Consider the following 6,649-nt stretch of genomic DNA (forward strand, 5'->3'; position numbering starts at 1 on the left):
AGATGCCTGTCCCCATCAGAATGCAGCACTTCATCAATACAGGACAATAGACAACTGTCTATTGCATTCATATGCCATTGCAGAGGAAGAAAGTCGTGTGTTATTAATTTGTTCTTCATTTTCCTAAGTGCTTCTGCTGGCTCATTTCTCCCTGCACCTCCAAGCTTTGTCCTTCTTGGATATGAGCAGAGGCATAACCCACAAGCCACTATGACATTCAAACAAAATTCACATCTGCTTCAAAAACACAGGCGACAAGTGTGGAAAAGAGTCTCCAGGGAGCTGGAATGGGGCGACTCATGGGGCGAATCCCTGGTAAGGAGCAGCCCACGTGCGTCCCTGTAGAAGTAATCTTGGTGTGTGTGTTTGTGAAATGCAAGGCCCAGGGCTGGAGTCCACTTTTGCCAGGGTTTGAGGGCGGCACTGTTCTCATTTTCCTTTGCTGGTAGGATAGCTGGGTCTCTGAATCAGGAAGTGGACAATAGAGGGGCTGGGGGTGGTAAAAGAAAACATCAGACAAGTTAAATTTAATGGAGTTTAATTAAGAAAAGAAGAAAGGAAATGAAAAGCAATGATTCGCTAATAGGGCAGCCTCCAGGATCACAGCAGATACAGAGCAACTCGAGGTGCCTCGTGGTCAGAACAATTTTACAGACACAAAAAGGGATGTGACGTACAGAAATTGGAAGTGAGGTACAGAAACAGTGGGATTGATTATAGCTCAGCATTTGCCTTATTCGAACACAGTTTGAACACTCAGCAGTCTATGAGTGGCTGAAGTATGGCTGCTGGGATTGGCCAACACTCAGCTATTGTTACCGGTGCATACTACTAAGTTAGGTTTCAATCTTGTCTGCCTGTTAAGCTAGGTTGCTGCTCCTCCATGAGGACTCAAGTATAGAAGTATGGAGTGTTTCTCAGGCCATATTTAGTTCACTTTAACAGGAGACACCTTGTTACTTTTTTGGAGGTTTTCTTTGCTATGGTTACTCTTACTGTGACCTGTGATGAAGGAAAATGATGACATTCCCATAAAAGAATCAAACATTTTATTTTTTTAATTTCATTTGCTTATTTGGATTTTTAGTAGAGACAAGGTCTTGTGATGTTGCCCAGGCTGGTCTTGAACTCCTGGGTTCAAGCAATCTGCCCACCTAGGCCTCCCAAAGTGCTGGGATTACAGGCATGAGCCACCACGCCTGGCCCAAACTTTTTAAAGGAAGTTGGGGATTAGACGTGGAATATTTGATACTTTTTAAAAATTTAGAAGTAGGGACTCTTTAAAGACATTGTGATATTTTTTCACAAGAAATGCTAAAACTAATTTGTAATGTCTTTATTAAGAATGGCTACCGTTATGTTTTATATGCTAATCTGCAATGAAGATTCTCAAAAGCCTTGCACTCTGATTGTTTCTTATTTGATTACTTTTTTATTGCTAGTTACCAACCTTTAGATATTGCTTTAACTATGAAAAATGGCAGTAAATTACTATGTGAATCTGTTAAACAGCATTCAGAGAACTGAGAGTCAACTAACAGGAATTAGCACCTACTAGAAGAATATCTGTATTTAGAGGATAGTGACTAATGTAAAATAAACACCTCTCAATTGTTTCTTTTATGTATCTACTTTGCAGTTTACAGTTTATTATCCATCTATGGTATATATGCAAGAGTCACTTTTAATTCATTTCTGTATGAATTGTTGTTTTACACAAATATTTTTAGATAATGGCTTTCTAAAATAATAATCTCCACTGTGCAGAATATGTCACCCAATCATTGTGACCCAAATCATTGCAAACAGGAAGCAAGGGTCAATGATCAGTCAATAGAAAGATGTTAGTGATAAGGATGTAGTTAACAAAAATACTTAAACATTTCAGAACATCATAAACCATTCATATTAAAGATTAAAAAAATTAAGGACTTAATATTCTTTTTGATATAGAAGGAAAGCCTCAGAACTTTGTCAAGTGATCAATAACTGCTCTTTATTCCCTCTCATTTTTCTTTACCTACTAATTAAACATCTTAGAATATAAAAGAGACATGTGATTTTAATAGTGGGTGAAAGAAGACTGAGCCAGAGTTGATTAGACTAATAAATATATTTTTAAAAACCCTTCATTTTGAAATGAGAAAGCCGACTCTCCATTTTTTCCTTGAGCATTTAAAGAATGAAATGGTTTCACTGTCCCAGCAGGCTTCCATAATTCAAAAAAAATAAAAAGGACTGTGATTGGCTTTCATGATTGGAAATTGATCTAATTTTTATTGTTTGCACTTAACATTATGATTTAGGACTTTTCTAAGATAAGTCATCCTCATGTTTAATTTTTTCTATTTGAGATGACTACTTCACACAGATTTTTTTGTGTTATTTTTTGGTATCACTTTCTTTTTCAAGGAGTGTACTGTATAATCACTGAACTCCTCTGTAATTACATGGCAAAGACTATGTAAATACGTAATTATGTTCATGCAGATTACTTGATAATTATACTTCCAGTTACCAAGTAATGAACGGAATAATCATCATGCACTTTGCAGCTCTTAGATTTTCAGCTTGGTCTTTGTTTTAAAGAAGGAGAGAACTGGATAATTACTCTATGGTTACATGGCACTTACATTGTCAACAGCCATGCGTTCATCGTGCTACTACATGGTTATTTTTTACCTTGTAAAATAAAGTGGTACTGCCTTTTAAAGAAGTCTTTTCCTGCTCTTTTCAGTAGGAAATTCATGTCTCACACGACTGAATGGCAGAGCAGAGCTTCTCTTTTGTACACAGGGTGGCACTGAACTTGAACTGGAAAAGTCTCCGAACTTAGTCTTTGCCAGGATAAAAATAAAAGGAGAAAAAAATATATATATACATATGTCAAGCTTTCACAGTGGAAAATAAAAAACATAGTTATTAATCCTAAATCCAGGAGACAGATTTCCTAGCCAACGGTGAATTGTATTTGTTTTGTTTAGCTTATCGACATTGCTATTTAGCCGCGGTTCCCTCTGTCTGGAGTATGCGTCTTCCTTTATTTCAAGAATTAGCTCTGTTGGGCATCCTTTGTGTGTACCCTTGCTCCTTCCTCTGTCCCTCTGTACTTGTGGCTCTGCTTGTGTTCTACTGTAAAGACTTTACTCAGTGTCTTCCCTTCCAGCCTCTGTGACTGACCTCTTATCTTGTGTTTTCCACAGTCTAGTAGAGGGCATAGGTATAAATAGTTTATGAATACATCTTTAATGAACAAACTAATTCAAAGACATGTTTAAAACATTAGTTACATGACTGATTAATGAATTCCCAAATCACTATTATATATCAAAATATTTTGGAACATTTATATTAAAAGTTTACTTTTTCAGAACATCCTTTGTCTTTGACTTTTGAAGCTTAATAAAGTTTCACATAAAAATATATGGCACTGGGTGGCGTGCAACGGCTCACACCTGTAATCCCAATGCTTCGGGAGGCCGAGGCAGGTGGATCACCTGAGACCAGGAGTTTTAGACCAGCCTGGACAACATGGTGAAACCTCATCTCTACTAAAAATACAAAAATTAGCCAGGTGTGGTGGCGCACACCTGTAATCCCAGCTACTCAGAGGCTGAGGCATGAGAATACCTGAACCCAGGCAGCAGTGGTTGCAGTGCGATGAGATCGTGCCACCGAACTCCAGCCTGCATAACAGAACGGGACCCTGTCTCAGTATTGAGACCCTCTCTCCATATATATATATATATTTTTTCATATATATTGAATTCATGCATTCACATAATTGATCTGGCATTTATGTAGCACACATACAAATAGAAATACACACATCATATTCAGTGTTCTGTGATTGGCACAGAGGAGAGTCAAAGATAAATAATCTACTTTCCTATCTTAACTAAAGTCACGATTCATGGGAGAAAAGAGGAACATCTATCTTAAAACGAATGATGATATGAGGCAGAAGAAACTGGAACTGTAATACAAAGCAGCAGAACTGTGATTAGGGCTTTCCCAGTGATTTCAAGGAATGTTTTATTTCACTGGCTAATTTTATCTTTCCAAAGCAAATTGACCCATGCATATACAAAGAAATTAAACTTTCATTTTGCTTGACCCATATATGGAGGATTTACAATTATTTTTGCTAATTCACATGATTTTCTACAAAAAATTGCAAAACATACCATTGTGTTTCTGTGTTAACAAGCATTAAGTGATAGTAGCCATTTCTTTTTTTTTGTACTTCAAGAAATGTGGACTTGTTTTTAAAAAGTTCTCTATAGTTTTTGAAGCTAATTTTATAATATGATGATTTAATGTCCATTTGGAATTTGTATGAACCCTGCTAGAATCTTTTTAGTGAAATTTTAAACTCAAATGTATTGGTGACATCTCCAGGTGTTAAATACCTTTGTTATTTCACATAAGAAAATTAACAAATTGAAAATAAATAACAGCCATGAATTTGTGCATGAATTAAAAAAAGAAGAAAAAATCCAAATAGACATGAGAAGTTAGCATATAAGATCTGCATTTAAATAATTACGAGAAGATAGCAACTTGAAAAAGAATAAAACTAGATATCAACATTACTTGTGACAGCAATAAAAATTAGAGCTCTCTTAAATACTGAACACAAGAAATGAAAATACAGCTAAAGCAAAATATATAAAAGAGCTAATATTATAGTGGAAAAGTCATGGTAATTATGACCATAACAGAAAGTTAGAGAAGTTTGATTATATAAATATTCATAGCATAAAACAAATTAATTTTTATTGTGTAAAAGCATTATAATTCAATAAAAAGATTAACAATATGCAGAGTAAAAGAAGTTTATGGTCAGAGAGAAAAACACACACACTCATATACAAAACTGTCAAAGCAGCAAAAAGATACTTTTAAACTAGTCAGAGTTAAAAATATATAAACCAAATTAGAGTGCATATAACACTCTTTTGACAATGGTCTAGAGAATCCAGCCATTCGTAAACACGTATTGGGTGTGTAGCATGGTGAGTACTATTCCCATAGCACGTCAGTCTGTCTTACATGGCATCTGATTTCCAAGAAAAGGAAGCAGCTTGTCCCCCGAAAGCCTCAGCCCAGAAAGGGACTGTTGTGCTTCTGCCATATTCTGTTGTTTAAAGCAGTTTCAGGGCCAGCCCGGATTCAAGAGATGAAGAAATAGACTGCACTTATGCGTGGAGGGTTAGCAAATAATCTGCAGTCATCTTCCGCCTTCTCTCTTCACTTTTTCTTCTAATCTATTTTTTTCTATTTTTTCTACTGAACAACGTTAATAATGTCTGCCTCTGGGAAAAGAGACTGAGAGACTAGAGATTTGAGATTAGAGGGAAAGAGTTTTCATTTTTTTCCCTTTTATACTGTTTGATTAAAAAATTACAATGCTCATGCTTTATATGGTTAATTTTTTAAAGACAGCTTATTTTCTTCTTTTTTACTTTATGTCTTAAATTGACATACAATAATTGTACACATTTATGAGGTACCTAGTGATGTTTTGATACATATAACATATAGTGATCAGATCAGGGGAATTAGCATCCCCAGCACCATAAATATTTATTGTTTCTCTGTGTTGGGAACATTAGCTATCGTCCTAGTTAGCTGCAGACTAGCTAACTGTTTGAAACTAGATATTATAGTTAGTTATATTCATCCCACAGCGCTAGGTGACACTAGCACTTGTTACTCCACTTATTCCTCCTATCTAGCTGTAATTTTGTCTCCCTTAACAAATCTCTCTCTATCCCTCTTTTCCTCCACCCTTCCCAGCCTCTAGTATCCTCGGTTCTGCTTTTTACTTCTATGAGATCAACTTTCTTTGGTTCCTCTGGCGAGTGAGAACATGCCGTGTTTAACATTCTCACCTATTGAACTTCGTGTCCTCCAGTTCCATCCATGTTGCCGCAAATGACAAGATTCCATTCTTTTTCCTGGGTGAATAGCATTCCACTGTGTACACACACACATTTCTTTATCCATTCCTCTGCTGTTAGACATCTAGGTTGGTTCCACATGTTGGCTATTGTGAATAGCGCTGCAATACACATGGGGGTGCAGAGATCTATCTCTTTGATATGCTGATTTCATTTCTTTTGGATAATTGCCCAGCAGTGGGATGGCTGCATCATACTGTGGTGCTAGGTATAGATTTTTGAGTCACCTCCACACTGCTCTCCATTGCGGCTGTGCTAGTTTGCATTCCAACCAACAACGCATAAGAGTTCTTTTACCTTCACGTTCTCACCAGCATTTGCTATCTTTTGTCTAAAATGACAGTGTAGTCTATATGTTATGAAAGCTCTCCAAGACGTACTATAAATTTTAAAAGTAGGAAAATACAGTGTATAATGTGTTTAAGATATACACAGAATTTTTTTATTTATCAAGATTTGGATCCTGATGCCTCATTTGTATACATGTACGCGTGTGTGTGCGTAAATGTGAAATGGAGTAACACATTGTAAACACACACACACTGACAGGCAATGGCTATAAGCAAAGTCACATGGGTAAACAGAAGAAAGAGCAATGTCTTCTCCATTGAAAGTATCACAGATACGTGAGTGTTGGGCTAAGTCTTCTCCATGTGGATTTTTACTATCTTCATCAAAAGTCT

The sequence above is a fragment of the Mandrillus leucophaeus genome, unplaced genomic scaffold, assembly GCF_000951045.1.
Source record: "Mandrillus leucophaeus isolate KB7577 unplaced genomic scaffold, Mleu.le_1.0 Scaffold853, whole genome shotgun sequence".
Taxonomy (NCBI): Eukaryota; Metazoa; Chordata; class Mammalia; order Primates; family Cercopithecidae; genus Mandrillus; species Mandrillus leucophaeus.